The sequence below is a fragment of the Dasypus novemcinctus genome, chromosome 24 (assembly GCF_030445035.2).
Source record: "Dasypus novemcinctus isolate mDasNov1 chromosome 24, mDasNov1.1.hap2, whole genome shotgun sequence".
In the NCBI taxonomy this organism is placed as follows: domain Eukaryota; kingdom Metazoa; phylum Chordata; class Mammalia; order Cingulata; family Dasypodidae; genus Dasypus; species Dasypus novemcinctus.
This window is the reverse complement of record NC_080696.1, coordinates 21896938-21915301: the sequence shown is the minus strand read 5'-3', so window position 1 is coordinate 21915301 and position 18364 is coordinate 21896938. Positions and strand designations below refer to the sequence as shown.

At 48.5% G+C, this 18364-nt stretch overlaps 1 long non-coding RNA gene across 1 annotated transcript; it reads right to left on the bottom strand.

Annotated features, from left to right (window-relative positions):
• Positions 1-9752: 9752 nt before the first annotated feature.
• On the bottom strand, positions 9753-17801 carry LOC131275861 (uncharacterized). The gene is made up of 4 exons (XR_009183334.2): positions 17721-17801; positions 13665-13748; positions 11695-11809; positions 9753-10175 (listed from the first exon to the last, which is right to left on the bottom strand). It is a non-coding gene; the product is annotated as an uncharacterized lncRNA (long non-coding RNA).
• Positions 17802-18364: the final 563 nt, after the last annotated feature.

Below are 18364 nucleotides of genomic sequence, written 5' to 3'. Positions count from 1 at the left end.
AGGAAAGAGAAACTCCACCTGGCACATCCTTCAAGATGGGCTCTGAAGGGAGGTGTTTGGCTGTAATCAAAGGCTGTAATCAAAGCCCCACACATGGTCTGTCTGTGTCTGTGTCCCAGGCCAAAGGTGTCAGTTCCTGGGGTTGAAGTAAGGCCACCCCCATGGTCAGTGCAGTCATTGTCAGTATCTCTAGACTGTGAGCCTGGGAACAGCAGACCCTGAGGCCCAGGCTGCTCATTCACTGCCACCGGTGAGCCCCAGTCCCAGGGTCCCTCTCTGCAGTCATGCTTCCTGGGCTGGGCAGTGGCTTTGCCCCACCTTCAACCTTCCCCATCAACTTCCCAGTTACTGATATTGTTAGGAAAACTCCTTTGGAAATCTGAGAATGCAGGGTCCCCTGCTGGTGCTGCCTGTGGCTCAAGTCTGGCCTGAGAGCCTGGCCAGAGCTTGGTGATCCTCAGATTCACCCTCTTCAGGGGCTGGCTGGGGGTGAGACCGTGTAGGGAGCTAGATTCTCCCTCTTTCTGCTGGCTCAGGATCCCTGGAATATTGACACAAGCTTCGGCCCTACAGCTATAAAAGAATCTTGCGTTCTTGGCCCTAAGCCCTCCAAAGGGAAACATTTAGGCAGAGGAAGACTTCACCTCATTAGAACCCTCCCTCCCCATTTTTTTCAATATGAAACCCAGAGATTCCTGGTCATTATCAGTAGTCAACCAGACCTTCTGAACAACAGAGGCTATAGACAGTCTAAGACGGAGTCAGTAATATGAACCCCAAAATCCAAGCTTCAGGAGGACCATTAACAGCAGCTCACAGTGTTTATCAGGCCAAAAGAGATTAGAGTTTGATTCTAGCTTACAGGGTAATCTTATAGTAACCCATGTGACCAGAGGGCTAAAGTGAAATATATTGAAAATAGCAAATGAGGGTGTATTAGTCAGCCAAAGGGGTGCTAATGAAAAATATCAGAAATCTGTTGACTTTTCTAAAGGATATTTATTTGGGGTAAAAACTTACAATTACAAGGCCCTAAAGAGTCCAAATCAAGGTAACTTCCTCACCAAAGTCTGTTGCCACATGTTGAAATAAGATGGCGGGCAATGTCTGCAAGGGTTCAGCCTTCTTTCCTCTTAAGGCTCCATAGTCCCAGCTCCTTCTGATCTCAGCTGTAGACTAGAGGGCTCATTTCTTTCCTGGCTCAGCTGCCCTGCTCCCTTCACAAGGTCAGCTGTAAATTATCAGACAAATGGCTCATCTCTCTTCTTAGGGCCACGTGATCCTCTCCCATATCTCTGGAACTCCTTTCCTCTTTTCTCACCTATCTGCTTCTTTGTGTCTCCTTGATTGAGTGTCTGTTTATGTAGCCCACAAAGGGGGCAGGGACTCAAACATAATCCCCTAATGACATGGTCAAATCAAAACCCTAATCTTAACAAATTAATCAAAGACATCCCAGGTGAATCTAATACAATCAAAGGGTATCACACCCAGAGGAACAGACCAGTTTACAAATATGATCTCTCTTTTTGGAATTCATAAGTAATCTCAAACTTCCATAGTGGGTGAGAAGATAGAACAACTGGAACTTTCCCCTATTGCTGGTGAGAATAGAAAATATTAATAGTATAGCTATTGCAGATATATGTTATTATAAAGCTAAATCCACATCTGCTCATGATGCAACAACTCCCATTTTGAGCATTTACTCAACAGAAAGGAAACATATATCCAGAAAAATATTTGTACAGTAATGTTTATAAGAGCTTTATTCATAATCCTCAAAACCATCAACAGGAGACTGGACACAAATTTGTGGTATGTTCATTTATGCAATGTAACACTACTCAGCAATAAAAATGGACTGATGGCTGACTCCAGAGCACAGATAAATCTCACTGTTACAGTGTGGAATTAAAGAAGCCATGGGTAAAAGAGGATACATGGCATGGTACTATTTAGATAAAGTCTAATTCAGGCAATAGAAATTGATTGTGATGGACATCAGATCTGTGTTTACTTGTGGAAAGGGGTCAGGAGGGTTGGCTGCAAGGGTAGGAGGGAACTTTTGGGAGTGAAAGAATGTTCCCTATCTGTTTGGAGATGGTGGTTACAAAATGTATACTTAAGTTCTGTGCATTTTAGCATATGTATATTATGCCACAATAAAATTGATTTTTTAAAAATAGACACATCATTTGCTCTGATTCTTGTCAAAACCAGAGATTTTCTAAAGAACAAAACTAGTTCTCCAGCACCTAATAATGGGAGTAGGAGTGTTTAGTGGAGGTTTGGGAGATAATGGGTGATAAACGGTCTTCTAAAAAATAGAAGGGATGATAAAACACATAAGAAGCCAGCACCTATCAGCTCTCATTATGTGCTAATGCCATGCAAAGGACTGTACCTACAGTTTCCTCATTCGATTGTTAAAATAATTTAGGAAGCGGATTTGGCCCAATGGATAGGGCGTCCGCCTACCACATGGGAGGTCTGTGGTTCAAACCCTGGGTCCCCTTGACCCGTGTGGAGCTGGCCCATGTGCAGTGCTGATGTATGGAAGGAGTGCCCTGCCACAAAGGGGTGTCCCTTGCATAGGGGAACCCCACACGCAAGGAGTGCACCTCGTAAGGAGAGCTGCCCAGCGCGAAAGAAAGTGCAGCCTGACCAAGAATGGTGCCATGCACAAGGAGAGCTGACAGAACAAGATGACTCAACAGAGAGAAACACAGATTCTCGGTGCCGCTGATAAGGATAGAAGTGGTCACAGAAGAGCACGCAGCAAATGGACACAGAGAACAGACAACTGGGGCAGGGGGAAAAATAAATAAAAAATAAATCTTTAAAATAAATAAATAAATAACTTAAAATAGCATCTTATCCCACATCACAGTTGAGGCTCTAAGGTACACGGTGGCCACACAACCAGGCCCGGCTCCATCATCTATGTGGTCCTTGTACAGAAACTATTAAGAAAATCAAGGTGGCAGCAGTAGAGCTTTAAGCTTGGTCCCTTCTGAGCACTGGCTCTTTGGACTGCACAGGTTGACCACCCACTGAGCCACCCTCACAATCGCTCATTCACTTGACACGTATTTACTGAGTTGAAGCTAGTGGCGGGTGCTGAGTTTGGTTTTGATAAATCGGGCTATCACCAAGGCACCAAGGCTCCCTGCTCCCAAAGACCTTGCCCTATTGTGAGGCCTGCTGAGCCTGGAGTCTTCTGTAGGGGGATGCTGGGCCTCTCCTACCTCCTTCCCCATGGGATGGGGTCCAGAGGGAAAATAGATTGTGTACAGGCCGTGCCCTACTGGTTCAGCAGCAGTCACTTTACACTTTGAAAGAAAAGACTTCTGGTTCTTTTGGAAAGTGGAGTAGGAAGTGCTTTGATGGCAGTTAGGGCCTCTTCTTTCCATCCTGAGCATGCAAAGTGCTTAGTAGGTATGACGGTTAACCACCACACCAGGGAACCAAGAGAGTCTGCAACTGCAAGCAGGAGAGTCCCATCCATCAGCCATGTGGGATCTAAGGCCCCTCTAGATTTAGAGGTGGAATGGACATCATCATCACCATCCCAGGGTCCTCAGGATGGAGGAATAAAATTTGGACTAGAGTGAACTTACTGGTATTCTACTACAGAATTATTATGACTAACAATGGAAAAAACTGTATCATTGATGTGGAGACAGTGGCTGAGGGAGTTGTTGGAGGCAGGGAGAGGGAAAAGGGGTGTAATATTGGGGCGTTTTTGGGACTTGGAGTTGTCCTGAATGATATTGCAGGGACAGATGCAGAACATTATATATCCTGCCATAACCCACTGAATGGACTGGGAGAGAGTGTAAACTACAACATAAAGTACAATCCAAGCTGTGTAGCAGTGCTCCAAAATGTATTCACCAAATGAATGTGCCACACTGATGAAAGAGGTTGTTGATGTGGAAGGAGTTAGGGGTGGGGTGGGTGTGGGGCATATGGGAACCTCTTATATTTTTTAATGTAACATTTTATGTGATCTATGTATCTTAAATAAAAAAGATAATAAAAAAGTGCCTAATGAATGCTATTCTTTTTTTTCTTTTTTAAAATTTTCTTTCAAATGTTACATTCAAAAAATATGAGGTCCCCATATACCCCCCCACTCACCCCACCCCTCCCACATCAACCTCTTCCATCACTGCACCTGGCGAATACATTCTGGAGCAACACTATACCACATGGTCAGTGGTCTACATCGTAGTCCACACTCTCCTCCAGTCCACCCAGTGGGCCAAAACAGGACACACAGTGACCAGCATCCATCCCTGCAGCACCACCCAGGACAACTCCAAATCCTGAAAATGCCCCCACACCATATCTTTTCTTCCATCTCCCTACCATCAGCAGCCACCGTAGCTACCCTCTCCACTCATTATTACAATTTCTTCCCTTACAAATCACAATAGTTCCCCAGCAGAACACCAGTAAGTCCACTCTAATCCATACTCTATTCCTCCATCCTGTGGACCCTGAGATGGTTATGTCCAGTCCCCCTCTACATCAAGAGGGGCTTAGATTCCAATGGATGATGGATGCAATTCTCCTGCTTGCAGTTGTAGGCACTCTTGGCTCCCTGGTGTGATGGTTGACCCTCTTCACCTCCCTATCAGCTGGCCAGGGTAAGTCCAAGAAACCAGAGGGTAGGAGCCTTAAGTCTGCTGAGGCCCAGGGCCTGGTCATAACATGGGAAGTTCAGAGATTCAGGTCTCCTGAGTATACATCAACCCAAATGCCAACCACAGGTCCATTAAAAGTAGCAGAAGAGGCATGTGTAGAAAGGTCATATCTGAGTCCAACTCCATCACACTCAGGAACACAAACTCCAAAGTAGGGCCAACTGATATGGCCCTAAACTCTAGAGCCATCTGCCATGACTATAGAACCTGTGGATCTCTGCAGCCCTCAGGAGAACCAGCACCTGGGTTTCCATCTACCTTGGCTGTCTCTGGTACCCTGCTGAGGCATGCATAAGCATCACCCCTCTCTGATGACCTCCCAACTCTTTTTTGGAGACTCATAGCCATATAAACTCACTTGTCCTTTCCATGTCCCCCTTTTATCCAAGTCAAAAAGCAGTTTTTAACACCTGATATTACATGTAGGCTGAGATATTCTGCCAGTCTTAGTTGACCCCTTTATTCAAGGTCTTTTTCTAGTTACATCATCAGCTGGCACTTGGTAGTAATCCCTCAGCACCAGGGAGGCTCATTCCTGGGAGTCATGTCTCACGCTGGGGAGAAGGCAATGCATCTACATGCTGAGTTTGGCTTAAAGAGTAGCCACATTTGAGCAACATGGAGGCTCTCAGGAGGTAACTCTTAGGCACCCCACAGCTCTAGGCCTAGTTCATATTTCAGGCACACAGGCTCATAATCAGAGCCACCAATATCAAGGGTTCATCATTGCACCATCCATCTTTGTTGGTCTTTGCCATTGCACTTGGGGGAATGCTATTCTTGAGGCTACCTGCTAATGGAGTGAGGGATGGAGAGGGATGGTGAGCATTGACCCTGGGTTGGAGTTGTTTTGTTTTCATTCTTTTGTTGCTAAATGAGCAGTTCACCAACCCAGTTCCACTCCCCTGGGGAAGATAAGCCAATGGCTCTACGAGCTCTGAGGACTAAACAGAAAGATTATGTTGTAGACTCAGTTGTACAGTCTCTGGAGCTGGACATGAGCCCCTGCCCCCTCCGCCCCCTCCCTTTTAACTCTATGCTTAGCATTGCTGGGACCCACAGTCAAGGCAGAACAAATCCATGCTGAAGTTGACTTGTATGCATTGGGCTGTTTTTCTTGGGTGTGGGGGGATAAAGATAAGAACCAGAAAATTAAATAGTGCATGATCTACTAGAGCATAAAATAATTAGAATAATTATGCTGACAACGTAATGACAAGAAACCTGGATTTACCAGATAAAGGGGGAGAGCAGCAGTAAAATTATCTGCTGCTTGTCTAAGAGGTCATTGGGCTGCTTGAGCTGAAGTTCTTGATCCTTGGTTGGCCTGACCTGTCATTTCACATGCTGAGGGATGTGTCGGCCATCCTCCCAACTTGTGGTCAGATTATTGAGAGGGTGCTTCCATGGTAAATTCAATTTAAACTTGTGGGCACCATGTAAGTCAAACAAATATGACAACTAGCAGCTGTGGGAAACATGATTGATGTTCATTTGGCTGAATCTTTCAATTACAACAGAAAAAAATTAAAAAGCTGATTCATGGAAAAATGTAATTGGAATGTTCTCTGGTGGCCTTAAGGAATGCCTGAAAAAAGTGGTAATTGCCCAATAGCAACAAACATTGGGAGAGGCTTTGCAAGGCCTCTTGAGGTCTCAAACATCTGGATTAATTAGTGGGGAATAAGGGCACTTAGATGGCTCCAGCTACCAAGAGACCAGCACAGTGCAGGTCACATTTGTTGACCAAATCAATAACATGACTTTGGGAAGCCCCATTTTCCCAAACTGAGTTTCTTAGAACACTAGTGTCCTATAAGATATTAATTGGTATTACTTAAAACAGAAAAAAAGAAGAGTTCCATGGTCCATTGAGATTGAAAACACTAAAGTTTAACAGATTTCTTTATTTAGGAATTTCGATTGCCTTTGACATGAAAATAAACTTTTCATTTTGAAATAATTTCACACTTACAGGACAGTTGCAAAAATAACAGAAAACCATACAGAGAACCCCTTCTCCTCCTGCCCAGATACACAATTCCACCAATTTTAACATTTTGCCCTAGTAAGTCTTTTGAATCACCAAGAGGGACATGAGTACACAGCACACTCAAACTCATTTGACAAAACATTCAAGCATATTTTGTTTCTTTTTAAAAATGTTGGGTATTTATTAACTTAATGTGGAAAATCAATGACCAAAGAACAAGAGCTTGCCTAATACCACCTGACAAAATCTAGAGATAGCTGAATATTTTACACTTCATTATAAAGTTAGGAGGGCTGATCTATTTTTCTCCATTCAAAGCCTTGGCATGGAAATCGGAGTGAAAGGACATTTTGTTTGCTTTTGCATCTTTTGACTTCTCTAATACCCAAGTTCAAGTCCTGGTGCTTTGGGGAAAGTGTGTCATAAGTAAGCCAAAACATTAGATAAGCAAGAGGAACAATTTGGATTTGTAAGCCTTGTAAGTTTTGGCTGACAATTTGCCTCCTAACTGTGTTTGTGTTAGGCTTATGTTTGCTCCAATTCCCTGGGCGTGACTGGAGGATGTTATGACATGGAATAACCAACAGCTGCCCAGAGGCTCAAGAACCTGCCTGGTTCCTACATCTGTACTGCATCCCTATAAGTTGGATAGGTGTGGGCTCAGGACATGCATCTTCATTTGGGGGACTGGATAAGCCACCCCTGAGATAAGATTCCCAGGAAGTATCAGTAGGAAGTGGTGGGATGAGATGGAGATGACTTAGCATGCTTCTGTGAGCAGGTCACTGCTGTGGGCGCCTGGAGCTCAGTCTCACAGGGGCTCTTCTGGAAGACTTTTGGGACATGCCCCTCAGGAGTGAGAAAAGTGGGGTATTTGTCCTCCAAGCCTCATCTCTCATTGACTGAGGGTTGTTAACATCTAGACTCTTTCTTTGGACCACCGGCCAGAGAAAGCTTCTTGGGAGAAGGACACAGGGGAGATGTTTGCACTAAGAAGCCCGCAGTGTCTTACTGAATGGGGCATACCAAGTGATGGTAGATGGGACCTAGAATGGGTGATGGTCTCCCTGGGTTACACTCAGATCCAGCATTTTCAGGTCCCACGATTTTTGGTCAAAAGTTACTCTGAGAGTGACTTCTAGTCTTACAAATCCCTCCTGTCCATGCTCCAGCTTCAGCATCATCCAAACCACCTCCCAAGAGGCTGCCCTGCTTCCAAACTCCTCTGAATTTCTGTTCTTGCCTTCCAGGCTTCCAACTGGCTTTTCAATCCAGCTCCAAACCCTCCCCAAACTTGGAAAGCCTGCAGTGCCCCAAATCCCCACCAAGTCTTGCTCTCTGTCCCTGCCTTTGGTGGTCTCTTCTGCCACGGGGCCTAGAGAGAAGTCACAGAAGTGTGTTTTCTTCCTAGGCAGGCTGTCCACATCTAAAGAGCAGGAATGAAGTGCTGACCCACCCACTGCCTTCTGTGGCACTTTCCTGCCCTCCCAGTAGGGGGCTGAGATTGGGGCCACTGCTCTGAGCAACATGAACCCCTATTGGACAGGGGTGGAGTCCAATCTGTGGAGGCCTCCTGCTCAGGCCCTGACTATCTTCCCAACCAGGGAATGCTCTGACATATACAATACACAAGTACAACCATTTCTCATGACCAAATCTGTTGGACATAAGAGTTTGTCACGTTGGGAGAGTGGATGTGGCTCAAATCGCTGAATGCCCATCTTTCACATGGGAGGTCCCAGGCTTTGTTCCCAGTTCCTTCTGAAAAAACAAAAACCAACCAAAAAACAACAAAAAACAACAAACAAAACACAGTGACAAAACCAACTCAGAGGAGCTGATGTGGCTCAGTGGCTGAGCGCTGGTTTCCCACATACGAGGTTCCAGGTTTGATCCTCGGCCCCTGGTACCTCAAAAAAAAGAGTTTGTCAAATTGCTATAAAGTTTGTCAATGCCTGCTCTCCTTTCCATGCTGATCTCATTCACTAATGAGTAGAGTGCAGACCAGCAGTGGGTCATAGACCACACTTTGGGTACTCCAGAGTTGGGTAGAGCTGGGATTACTTCTCACTTTCAGATTGGGTGATTTTTTTAATTTTAATTTTAGAATCTCTGAGCATCAATTCATTCCTGCCCCAAGCAAACAAATTGGTCCTCTGGGTGACATACAAAAGCAGCCTAGGTGTCCTCACCAGGGTCACCAATCTGCTGGCGTGGTTGATTTCATTAAAAAGCTACAGGAAAGCAATAGCATTCCTGGGCAGCTGGGAATGATTGCATATCATTCCCCTACCAAAGCTGGGTCCTGGCATCGTGGACTCTGCAGCAGTCCAGTCAGGGGAGGCTGGAGCCTGTGAGGTGGGCAGCCAATCCATCAGACCCATGGCTTCTATTACATATCTGCTTCCAGCTCTGAGGCTCCAAGAGTGAAAGGTCTGTGGGGAGCATGGGGGCCGTGGTCACCCAGGGCATCTTCAGGAGACCTGAACCCAGAGATGCAAGAACCAGAAGACATCAAAGCCCTGCATCTAGGACATTGCAAAGGGAAAGTAAAAGGACTCTTGTCTCGAGTGGCCACAATGCTGATAAGGGGCGATCAGCCAGCGGATTCTGGAACTCACAGTCCCAGGAAAGTGGAACTTTGCCCTCACTTGCAGGATGCATCTGGGGCACTTGGAAAGACACCATCTCTGGTGATGAATCAAAGGAGCATCTCTGTGTAGATACATCAGGTAACAAAAGTCCTTAGAGAGCCCATTGGATGCAAACAAAAATAGGCAAACCACAGATATACAGAATGGTGTTTCTGAAGGGAAATTGTGGTTTTTTGGTTTTGGGACAAGTTTCTAATGTATATATTTCTTCATTTGTGGATTCCTCGAGTCAACCCCTTTATTCTCCAAGATGAGAAGAGGGCTGGAGAGATGGAGAAGGAGTGGCCAGGAAAGAGGGTGGAGAAAACATTCAGAAAGAAGGTGGAGGTTGCTGGGTTGCTTGTGCTGGGGTTTGAGGAAAAGGTGGCCAAGCAGGAATTTTAGGTCATGGGACACATTTATTCAATTAACAAATGTTATTGAGTGCCAACTTCACCCCAGTCACCGGGTCCACTGCCCAGTATGGACTGAGGAAGAAAATAGATGTGAGAATGCCCAGCCTATGGCTGGGGGACCTGAGGGTGGCCTCCCTTGGTGCTTCCTTCTCCCCACTAAGAATGTGCATTGGGTCTATTGTGAGGAGTGGGAAAGCCTTGGGGAAGCTTCTTTTTCCAGCAGCAGTCACTACTAAGCATTGGCTGCATGTCAGGGCCTCTCCAAAAAGGTGACATTGACAAGATGAAGCCCTGTCCTTGGGAGCTGCAATTCCAGGGCTTCCAGTAGCCCAGAGACCAGGACAGATTTGCAGTTTTGCTCTTGGCACAGTGCTGGGCTCATGGCTCTTGGTAGTTTGTGGTCTCCCCAAAGTAGACTCTGAGAAGCACAGCAGGGAAGGGAAGGAAAAGGATAAAGGTGAGCTCCTGAGTGGGTGACCACTTGGCTGGATTCCTGGATCCCTCTGGGCAACGGGTAGAATGTACCATGACTCATCTTGCAGAGGGAAGGGGAGCTGGGAAATTTGTCTACTGTTTTGAAGGTGTTTCCAGGGGGTGTTGAGTCCTCTCTCTCCTAACCTGCCTTGCCAGGGGCTGACAAGGAGTTGCCACAGTGGAGGAGAAAATCCTGTGGCAGGAGCAGATATGTGAGGGCATCCGAGGTGGCAGCTCTCTGCTGCTACCAGCACCCTGTCACCATGATGGGCAAACCCAAGGGAGCAGGGGGCATGGTGGGACAGGGACAGTGCTGCTGGGAGCTCAGGAGCACACGAGGCTGCGGGTAGGTCTGAGCCCAAGCTCTTTGCCAGCCAGCAGGAGAATCTGTGACAAGACAGCCAGTGACTGTGCTCAGGTTTGGGGATGGGGGAAGAGGGTTTAATGTGGGACTCTTTTAATCAAAATATAACTCATCCATGGTTTTATCCTTTTCCCAACATGTCCTGAACACCCACCATCTGTGGGGAGCTTGCTGGGTGCTGGGAGCGCTGTGCCTGATGGAATTTTCATTCCAGGGTGGGACAGATAAGAAATGTGAAATGATGGCTTCAGAAGGCTAACACAGGAGCCTGGGGTAGAAGGTGAGGGCCAGGCTTTGCCGATGACAAACAGCCATGTGTCTGGTGGTACAGGGAAGGTGGTGGCAGCAAGGCAGAGCCCACGCTGAATCTAGGGACAGTGAGGAGACCACGTGCTGCGAGCAGGGAGCTGGGGGATGGTAGGAAGCTGGAGCCACATGTGGCCAATGGGGGCTGTCAGAAGGATGTGGGATTTTGTGGGATTTTGTTCCCTTAGGAGGGGCCAGCAGAAGTTGGAAGCTGGGAGTGTCATCACCCAATGTATGCTTTGAAAGGAACACTCTGGAGGCTGGTGAAGGAATCAGCAACAGGGGGCAAGAGGGACTATTAGGAGCCTACGGCTCTGGGAGTGGCAGAGGAGGCTGGGCAGGGTGGCAGCTAAAGGGGTACCAGAAGGGATCATTTGCAGATTTGCCAATGGGTTGGATATGGTGAGAGGAGCAAGTGAGTGAATGGGGGTGCTATTCATGGAGATGGGGACCCCAGGGAGAGAAGCAGGCCTGGGGTGATGAAAAGAGGGTGGAGTCTGGCTGGGCTGAGTTGAGACATCCACAAGGTGGATCAAAGTAAGGCCGTTCCCCTGGGGACCTGGTGCCCAGGATGCCAAGTCTTGGGGGACATGAGAGGACAGAGGGGACGGAGGCCCAGTGGGACCTGGTGGTGGAGATCCATGAGAAGGCTGGGGCCTCAGCGCTAACTGCTAGGACAGGGGACTGCGCCATGGAGCAGGGCGTGGCTGGCGGGGTCCCACAGGGCACCGTGGAGTGGGTGGGGCTGAACAGGGCACACCCAGGGGATGCATGCAAAGGCACGGGGTCTCGCCTGTTGTGCTGGGCGTGCAGATTCTTCTCCTGATAAGTTTGTACAGTCCGAGGGTTTTGACAGATGGCCTTTTCATCAGCTGTATACTGGGCAAGAAGTCCCCTTTATTGTTGCACTGCAGGAAGGAAGACATGTTATTTTAGCAAGGCACTTGCTGCTGGCGGGCTCCTGGTTTGTTTATCTGCCCACTTGGTCCTCTCCTCCTGCTGCCAGGAGTGGGGTGTGATGACGCGTTGGCTTCCTGTCTTCGGCCCTGCCCTGCTCCTACTCTGAAGGCTGGCAGGAGGCCGTGGCCGGGAAGTAGGTGCAGCTTCAGTCTCATCCATGAGGCACCCCAGTGGGCAGACCCAGCAGAGCTTTGGGATGAAATCAGGGTATGAGTGAGGGTGACTGTTCCCCACTTCTAAGGAGAAACAGCCAGTATATCTCCCCAGGAGGAAGGGAGAGCCCAGAGGGCAGTGGCAGAGCAAACAAATGCAGCCTCCCCTAGCTCCTGTCCTTGCCTCATTAAAGATGAAAAGTATGGCCCCAGGAGAAGACTCGCTTCATCCGGGGCTGTGCCTGGACAGTCTGATGGGCTGGTCCCTGAACCCATGGCTGTGTCCTTCTCTAGGCTGCGTCATCTCATCCCCGGAGCCACCCCTGGGTGGAATCAGCCCTTTCCTTCTTCCTCCTCTGCTCCCTCATCCTTCTCAGTCTCATCTCCTGTTTCCCAGGTCCAGGCTGGCATCTCCCTCGCTGGTCTCCTGGGCAACTGATCTTGGCCCCATGCCTCTTGTGGGAGGGGATGGTAGTGGGGTCTGGGACCCACAAATAATTCCTCTGCCTGGGACTGCATTAGCAAGACTCCTAGGACAGGATGACATGGATGACTCCTTTCTTGGGGCACCTCAAAGTAAAACTCGTGCCCTAGCACATAGTGGCCTATGTGCCTAGTGGCATAGCGGGTACATCCCTTCCCTGATGCCCTGAGGACAGCCTGGTGAATGTACGTTTTATGGCATCTGGTCCACCTCTGCTGATATATCTGTTCTGGGGGGTGGCAGCGAGGGTGTGTCCTTCCTCTTTGGCAAAAGAGGGTGCACATAGACCATCTCTCTGCTTTGGCCAGGGAAGGGGTGATGCCCACTACTGACGCTGATGTTGCTCCATCTCTTCTCTGTGTGTGTCAATGTGGCTCCATCAGTTCCTGGGTGAGTCATGCCTTTGCTGGTGGCCCCGACACCTGCAAAGTGTGGAGCAGGTCTGGAGCCCAGGACTCTTGTTCCTGGAGGCAGGCATCTGTGTGCTCTTTGGTGCCCTCTGGGAGGTGGTGCTGCCTACCTTGGAGGTGAACAACTCTGCCCTCGTCAGGCCACCCACCACTTCCCCAATAAGGATCCCAGAAGACCATGAGGCTCAGCTTGGCCTAAGGGCAGTACAGGTAACACGAATGTGTGGGTATTGGTTTTATTTTAAATTTAAACTTTTTGGCTTTTGTGTCAGCTCAGATCCTCTGAGAAGTAGACATCAAGACAGGTTTAGACATTTTTTGGGGGATCACCCATGAAGAAGAAAGAGAAGAGAACAGAGAAGATGGAGAGCCCTGGGATTCTGGCCAGGGAAGGCTGGGGGAAGGAAGGGGACTAGGAAGGAAAGGCCTCAGACTGCAAAACAGTTCTAAGTCTCGGCTAGATGCTCAGGGGTCTTTGAGCCAAGCCGCATTGGAGGAGTCCCATTCACCCAGAAACAAGCCTGATGGGGTGTCCTGTCATTTCGCTCTCTTGGGAAGTGAGTTCTTGGTACAGACTTGGTGTGGTTCTGGGGGCGACCAACAGGTGTGCTCCCCTCTACAAGACATCTGACTGGAGCCTTTTCATGGCCACCCAGCTTCCTTCTGCAATCCTGTGACAGGGAGTGTCTTAGTTTGCCAAAGGACTGCTAGAAATGTGTTGCCTTTTATTATGGGAAATTCATTAGGGAAAACTTACAGTTCAGAGGCTGTGAAATGTCCAAATCAAGACACCATCAGAGATGATTCTTCACCAAAGTCAGCTACTGGTGATCTTGGTGTCCTGACACATGGTAAAGCAAGACAGTGGACCCTCTAAGTCAAGATTCAGCCTTGAGCTGCTCTGTGAGCCCAGCCTCTTGGGGGATTTGTGCTTCCTCTTTGGCTGCTAACCATCCTCAAGTCTTTTCTCTCATGTGACTGGATCAAAATGGCAGAGCTCTCTTTTCTGTGTGTTTTTTCCTCTGCGTTTCTGTTTTTTTTAAAGGCCCAGCAAGAGGATGGAGACCCAACATGTGTTATGCCTCACTCATGTAGTCCAATCAAAAGCTATCTAATCAAATGATCTACTCAAGAATCTAATGCAACTGAAGGGTCCACCCCTCCTCCACAGGGATGGATTAGTTAGAAAACCTTCTCTTTTTGGGATTCACCAAATTTAGACTGCCACAGGGAGGAAGCCAGGGGCTGTGCCTGCCCACCCAGGAACAGAGTGACCTTTCTAAACCTGCTTGGACTGGGCCACGGCCCTGCTCAGCGACCATTAATGGGTAGGTCCCTTCATAATAGGGTGTAGTCCCAACTCCTGAACTTGGTGTTTGGAGCTTCCTGAGACTAGCTCTGTCTGTTCTTGGTCATTTTCTGCCAGGGCTGCTGTCACAGACACTGCATACTGGTTGGCTTCAACAACAGGAAGGCATTGGCTCACTGTTTTGGAGGCTAGAAGTCCAAAATCAAGGTGGTGGCTGGATCATGCCTTCTCTGAATTCTGTAGCATTCTGGGGGTGGCTTGTGAACAACCAAACTCTGCCTCAATTACTTGGCCATCTGTCCTCTTTGGTCTCCCATGTCTTTACTTCTGTGTCCCAATTTCCTCTGCTTATGAGGACACAGGTAATATGAATGAAAGCCCATGCTGGTTCAATTTGGCCTCATCTTAATAGATCCTTCAAAGATCCTATTCATCCATGAGTCTACACCTTCACCCATAGTGATGTCTTTAAAACTCTAGTGGGTTCACACCCACAGGACAGAAGTAGAGACCTAAGCATGTTTTGTGGTGGGCATGATCCATTCTCCAAAACCCTTCTGGTGCATCTGCCCTTCTCCCTCATGTCATTTCTCTCATTCAACTAGGCCAATTCCTCATGTCAGCTGAATGAGCATCTCTAGTCCTGCAGCCATACTTCCAGACTTTACTGGAGCTTTAGCCCCTGCATCCCTGCACCCTGGCTTCTGCTCAGTTCCCCCTCAACTTCCACAGGACAGTCCTGCTTGCCCTTGCCCCAGCTCTTGAGACATCCCCCCTTCTTTCAGTTTTGGGAGTGCTCTGTTTTCTGTCCCATCTTCTTGTCCTGCAGCAGGGGCTGCCTCCACAAACACCACTTCCATGTATGGGCTGGCAGTGACATGGAAGAAGAAGGGGTGGCTACCCTCCTGGACAGGTCTTCAGCAATGCCTCAGAGGTCAGCTTACCTGGCCCTGACCTCAAGTCTCAGATATCTAGTTCTGCTAACAACCCTCCCTCCATCCTGGACTTCTCTCTCCAGGGTAGCCCTGTCTAGCACAGTGTAATGAGCCATTCCGAAATGAATTGGCCTGAGGTCACCTCCATTTTATGATATTGCACAAGTTTGTGGGTCAGAGATTCAAGTGGACATGGCTGAGCAAGCCTTCCAGTCCATGTGGTGTGGACTGTGTGACTCAGAAGTGGGTGGCTGGGCTGGAGGGTATGAGGAGGTTTCACATATGGCCATGAATCCTATAGGGACAGCTGGACAGCTGAGCTCAGGGGACACTGGTGGCAGGGGTGCCTCTAGGAGGCCCCTCCAGGATGGCCACTGCAGTATGGCTGACCTTGCATGGGGCAGCTCAGGGCTATGAGAGGCCCAGGTAGATGCCTTCTCATAACCTCACCTCTGAAGTTCCAGAGCCTCACTTCAGCCACACTCTCCTAGTCAAGCAAATGTCCAGGACCCACCCAGACTCCAAGGGATGAGAACTAGATTCCACCACTCAGCAAAAAGCAGACCAAGAGGACTTCCCTTCATCTGTAATTAGCCCACATCATGTCACTGAACTCAGCAGAAGGATGAATTGAAGAAAGCAGATGTGTTCAATCACAATACTGACACTGCCCAGACACTGAGCACCTCAGGTTCCTTATTATGGCATACCTTCAGGGGAGCCATCCCCTTATGAGATGGGGGATGAGCATTGGGGCTGCTGGCTGTGGGGTTGCACTGGGCTCCAGCACCTCCCTCTTACTGAACAATGAGTTTACCTTTGGAGTAAGATCCTTAGAGACTCATGAAAGACCCATGACTCCTTCCCTGCATCTGTTTGCACACTTGGGATGGCCAGAAAGTGAGTGTATTAAAAATGTGTCTGATGAATCTTCCTCTCCCGGGGTAGTCATGCCAAATTTCACCTCTAATTACCCTCCTTTATAGTGGTGAGAGCCACCAGGCATGGTCCTGCCCTCCAGAATCTCATTCCATGTCACCTGATGCTAGAGAGAGCAGGCCCAGGCTGGCAGAGCTCTAGGCTGTGCGTGATCACATGTGGGTGGTAAGTGTCCACATGCATGCGTGGCAGGCTCACATGTGTGTGTGCTACACATCCACAATGTATGTGTAGTAGGTGCTCACACACAGTAGGTGTGTGTGGTAGACTGTGCACTTGGTACACCCCCCACATGTGTGCATATGGGAGGCGCCCACATGTGTGCATGTAGGAAGCACCCACATGTTTACGTGTGGTGGGCACTGCTTATCTGTGTCTCTCCTGGGCTTCAGAACTCTGGCTGGGGGAGCTCTGTGGGACAACAAAGGAAACATTTCCACGGGGTAGGTAGTTTTCTTCTATTTCCTTTCCAGAATATCTGGGGGCTTTCCAGAAAGAGCCTTGTGAGTGTCCACAAGCACACTCACATGGGTTGAGCCTGCCAGAGTCTGCAAAGGCTCATCCCGAAAGGATATAAAATGTCTGTGACCATTTCCAGAAGCCAGGATTCTGTTTGTTTTGCTTTAGTATTTCCGGCCACCATTGTTTTCCTTGCTTCTCAGGGCTGGAATCCCTGAAAACTCCATGTCTTTGTGGATAGGCCTGTGTCCTTTCTGCAGATTGGGACTTGGGGGCAGGGTGGGGGGACATCACCAAGCATCATTGCCCATCTATCCTCCTACATGGTGTGTGACTCCTTTCAATGTGCTGCAGGGTCAGGGAACGGCCTGGGAGGATCTGGGGGACCCCAGCCCCATTACCCAGACCTCCCCTAGGCCTTGCTTTCAAACCAGAACCTGAGTGCATTTTAAGGCTGGTAGCTGGATTCCAAAAGGTGGTGGGATGTGGGCCCAGATTCTCCAGCCAGAAGTCCTGCCTTCAGGCTCTGGGCAGGACTGGTCCAGGACAGATGTTGAGGACGTTCCAGCCTTTATTCCTCACAGCTGACTCTATTTCTAGTGGTTGCATCTAGACCCTAGGAGGGTATTTTGAACTGGTAAAGTTTCCTTGTCATGGCTCATCACTTTGTGGTTAATCTGATGGGCCTGCCCTGGGCTTCTTTGGGAGGCTTTCCACCGAGTTTCTATGGACTGCGCAACCAGAGGTTGTCCTAGGACTCAAGAAAACCATTACTTGGTTCACAGTCTGGGGCAAAGAGGGGTACACTTGGGAGTCTGGGGTTCCAGAGCTGATTGTAAGGTCTCAAGATCTTGACCAAGAGCTGGGCTCAGGCAGGACTAATTCTGGAGATCTGATCCTCCAGGAGACCTGAGGGTAGATGTCAGGCCCCAACACTCTCACTGTGAATCCCAGAAAGAGAAAGTCCTGTTGAAGTAGGAAAGAGAGGAGGCCAGAGGAAGGACAGATGAGAAAACCTGCAGGCTGAGGTTCCAAACCAGGAGCCCTCTGGTTTTACCTCCAGAGAGATGTTTTCATTTGGGTTCTTAGTGCTTTTATTTGGGTGATTTTCTGTTGGGTGGGAGCATGTGCATCTGCCCACACTGCTCCCAGACCCTTTCTTGCCACCTACCTGGTAATGGCACTTGTCTGGGTCCAGTGGCTGATGTTGAGTCTCAGCTCCCGCTTTCCCCAGCCCAGTTTAGATGCAGAATCTATGGCTCAGCAGAGCAAGTCCATCCCTGGAGTAGTGGCACTTGTGTCAATGCCAGAGGCCATTATGACCAGGCAGGTGACATAAAAGAGAAACTCACCAGGGTCAACATACTAGGGAATAGTGGGGACTGTGGTGAAAAGAAGAAAACATTTTCTCATCTAAAAGGGGAACTGATCAAAATTTTGAAAATAAGTAAATCCATCTTCCAGAGGACCAGATAAAGCTCATTTTTAGGTGAAGATGGTAGAAGTCTTTGAGAAGTACAACCAAGATGTTCAGAATTTCCTCCACTTCCTCAGATCTCTAATGGAAATTATTTTCCCTGCCAGTTCTGATATCCAGGCAAATCTTAGATCATGAAGCTCAATGGAAAACCCAGATGGGAGTCCCCTTATACATGAAAGTTTCAGGGGATGGCTGGGAATGGCTGAGCATCTGGGGTCTTAGAGGTCGTTCTGGGGACCCTCGTAACCTCAAGAATCAGCCAAATGAGTCTTGTGGACCTCGTGGAGCAATGTTGCCCACTGCCCTGGTCCTCTGGACTGGACTCTTCCACAAGA